This window comes from Sphaeramia orbicularis, chromosome 7 (assembly GCF_902148855.1).
Source record: "Sphaeramia orbicularis chromosome 7, fSphaOr1.1, whole genome shotgun sequence".
NCBI lineage: Eukaryota > Metazoa > Chordata > Actinopteri > Kurtiformes > Apogonidae > Sphaeramia > Sphaeramia orbicularis.
This window is the reverse complement of record NC_043963.1, coordinates 8,928,666-8,932,784: the sequence shown is the minus strand read 5'-3', so window position 1 is coordinate 8,932,784 and position 4,119 is coordinate 8,928,666. Positions and strand designations below refer to the sequence as shown.

General features: G+C 33.1%; 1 long non-coding RNA gene across 1 annotated transcript; it reads right to left on the bottom strand.

Moving 5' to 3' along the window:
- Nucleotides 1-813: 813 nt before the first annotated feature.
- On the bottom strand, nucleotides 814-3,847 carry LOC115423078 (uncharacterized). Its single transcript, XR_003935903.1, has 2 exons — nucleotides 3,338-3,847; nucleotides 814-2,578 (listed from the first exon to the last, which is right to left on the bottom strand). It is a non-coding gene; the product is annotated as an uncharacterized LOC115423078 (long non-coding RNA).
- Nucleotides 3,848-4,119: the final 272 nt, after the last annotated feature.

Genomic DNA, 4,119 nt, shown 5'->3' with positions numbered 1-4,119 from the left:
TATTTTTTCCCTTTGAATGTAAAAGATTATGAGGATTAAACTTGTTTGGTTAACTGTGATTTAACGTTTAGAAAGACAGCAAAATGTGTACTCTGGCTTTCATGACATTAAACCAATATAAGCAAAATAAAACTTACAATAAGAAAATTCACAAAATAAGCAATGAAATGATGACGTCAACAAAATCAAAAAAATAAAAACTGAAAAATATGAAAAAAAAAAAAGTTGGCAAATGCTTGAAAAAAAAAAAAAAAACATGAAATAAACATAAAAAGCAAATTAACCAAATAATGAATAAAATACAGAAAAATATGCAAAAATTTAATAATCAACACAAAATGAATAAAATAAACTAAATGGAAAAAAAAAACCAAATACTCAACACTAGATAAGCAACAAAAATGGAGAAATATTAAAATAATCTGAAACATGAACAAATTAATGAAATAAAATGAACAAAAAAATGCCAAAAAAAGACAAAAAAAATTTTAAGAAAAAGACAAAAATAATACTCATAAGAATATACACATAGATGAAGAAAAAAATAAAATTAACCAAATTTAACAACAAAACAGACATAAAATAACTGAATTAAAACAAATGAGTGACCTAATTAAAAAGGCTTCTCGGATCCTCAGTTTTAGAAAATGAGGAAATGAAGATGAGTATTTTCTAAAAAAAAAAACAAACAAAAAAAAAACAGTTGATGTTAAAACCAGGATTTAAACAGATCCGTGTGGTCATCATCTGCAGGTTCATCAGTTTCCACTTTATTTTAATGAGTAAATAAACTTGGACACTCGACTGCCAGACGATATTTAATCCGATTTAATCCAAGTTACAATAATTAGCGTCATGATCATCGACATCCGTCTCATAAATAGATCAGCTGATTCTTCATACAGTTAGAAGTCATACGACAGCGTTTATATACAGATTCAACATTACAAACAAAACCAAAAGCGACAGGCCAAAAAATAAAATAAAATAAAATATAACGACAGAAACACTGAGCGAGAGGCCGGCCTGCAGCCCAGCACATAGACCGATCCCACTCACAGAAGCTTTGGATTCATTTTCAGTGCAGCTCCGAATTCTAAATATTTCTCATCTCTTATTTAAACATCTCATAGAATCTTAAAAGTTTGGTCTGAATGAGTTTGTGAAAGCCCGAAGCTGCAATGCAAACAAATTCTTTAAACACACCAGACTGTAGTGGATGTTTTTGTGTCTTTTTTTTTTTGTTTACTGCAGTATACAAACAAAAAAATAAAGCAGAGAATGTACAGGCAAAATAAAAGTACAATCCAAGGTATAGTCAGAGCCCCATCAGTAGAGACACATGTATAGTCCAGTACATAGTCAGGGCCTGTGTAGTTTAGTAACATAAGAAAACATTCCAGACAATCCGATGGAAAAAACCAAAGGCCAACAAGTCCAGAGGTGTTTGTTGAGTCATTTCCTGTTGAACCTAAAATAAAAAATAAATCCAGACGTAGACGAATAGTCAAACCATTGAGACATCTTACTTTGCACTTTTTAGCAGGACGTAGACATATCCAAACTGGAATAAAAGCAGACAATTTTAATTTCTTCTATTAGTTACAGTTATGTAATCCAAAACATAGACACGGCCCGTTTAATGGTGCAGGGCCTTCTTTAGGTCAAATTAATAAACGTACAAGTGGGATTTAGAGAAAAACAACTGGATATTAAAACGGTGAATTTACTAGAACTAAACTCACAATTCAATAGTATTAAAGTCATAAATTTAAGAGAAAATAACTTGAATATTCTGACATTAAGTCAAACATAAACTCACAAACTTAAAAACTTTTCTCATAAATGTATTACTTTAATCTCAGAGTATTTGTGAGTTTGTTCTTGCAAATATATGACTTTAATTTCCGAGAATATCCACGTTTTATTCTTTAAAATATTCCCCGTCCTTACCCAGCTTGTAAACATTTTAACTTTTACCTAAAAAGGCCCTTGAACACTGTTGTACCCTGGAGATTCAAAGTCCAGACAATGAAAACCCAAGACGTTTGGTGACCAAATAGTCCAGAGGATCGAAGCCTAAAACTGTTGTGGTCCGATGAATTATCTGAAATTAGCCTTTTATCTTAATTACTGACAAATGATAGGTTGTTTTTCCCACAAAAACTTCAATATTTTCTTTTAAATCAAAGTAAAATACATTTGTAGAAGACGCAAAAATAAAATCCAGCAAATAGTCAAGGCCACAAGCCAGTTTACTTCAAGACAAATGAGGTCTGGATATTTATGAGCTGCTGCTTTGAGCCATTTCGCATTTTACACGAAAAGAAATAAATAAAAAAACCTGATGATGCGCAGCTGCAACCAGAGTTTACATACAAAGACACAAAATAACAGGTCGTTAGCATTGGTGGTCCATGACATAGTCATAGACGAGAAGTTAAGGGAAGTTAGGGATTCTGTCCAAAATGTGATATATTTTGTTAATTCTGGTAAAATTATTTGTGAGCAGCTTTAAAGAGATTTAAGAGAAGGTCACAGTGGCATCTGTTTTATAACCGTGTGATCAGAATTAACCCTCCGGTATCTCGTCCGGCAAAGCCCTTACTATGCACCAAGTGTGCCTTTTTGGCACACTTGTGGAATAATGTAAAAAAAAAAAATTCCATACAGTTTGTTTTTAATTCTTTTACACTTTTATCTATTTCATCAACTTGAGCTGTAAATAAAAATACCAAATTCTCAAGAATTGTCACATTTTTTAACCCTTTAAATACTGTGTTTGTAATGTAAACAAACCATTTTTTTTGATGCAAAAAACACAAAAAATTCTTTTTTTTCAATATACTACATAAAAAGTGGATCACATATTATTTGATTTTTTCATCCTGGCATATGTCAATGATTAACTCCAACATTGGTTAATTTGCATTATTATTTTTGGCGCTAGGTCAAATGTTCAAAAATACTAGCATCTGTCACCAAGTGTGCGTAAAATGCACACCTATAAATCAAACTATTAAATATTATATATTGATTTATTTTTCTGCTCTAATTTGATTTTATTTTTGTAAATCAAGGTCAGCCCAAATCATACAAATCAATTAGAAGAAATAGTGCGTTTTAGGCACACTTGGCAGACAGATGCTAGTCTTGTAATTTTCTTTTGTTTACAATGTGCACATTTTAGTTGGTGGCCAGAATTTTAAAGATCATGCAAAAATGAACAACTTTTGAATTTTAACCTTATTTGAAATGTTGGAAAATAATATGATGTTTTTTAAAACGAAGTGCAAAGTGTGCCTAAAAGGCGCACCTGGATACCAGAGGGTTAAACAAATCAACCTGAATCAGAGAACAGGAACATGGAAGATCATTGTGGTTTTGGGAATTCAGCATCAACCTGTTCGACAATTCCCGACTATACACACACACACACACACACACACACACCCCTACTCTGTTTCCACCACATATCAACTATGAAATAAAACATAACCTGTGTTTAAAGACCTTTAGTCTGTTACGAGGGTCACTGTGACATGAGGGGATTAGAGGCAGAAACTGTTATCGTGTCGGAACTAAAACATGATGGAATACATGTTGTCGATCCTTCAGGAAATGAAGAATAAAAACAAAATCACATGACTTTGTCGACTTCTCGATACTAACTGTTCAGTGACACCCTTCTGTGGTTCTGTGGCCAGTTTTTAATTGACAAATCCATGCTTAAAGGAGTGATATTTAGCTTTTTTAAATGGAATTCTTCATTTTCAGACATTTCCCTGTGGTCTACATAAACTGTAAATGCTCTGCTCGGGTCTGAATTCTTCATTCATTCAACTCCACAGGTCCATCTTCAACACTATTTCTGAGTAATGACACCAGAAAGGTGGTTTGGAGCGCTGGCCCTTTAAATGCACATGAGCCACTTCAGGCTCCGCCCCCTCCAGGTTGTTGGCTGTGCTGCTCTGTCCCGTTCAACCAACAACTGAACATTTTAGGTAATCGGCTCAAAGTTTGGACATATTTTCAGTTTTTACTACAACCGCTGCTGCTGATAAACAATTATGTCGTACTCTGAGAAATGTTCGTTGGAAGTCTGGACCTTATATGTGC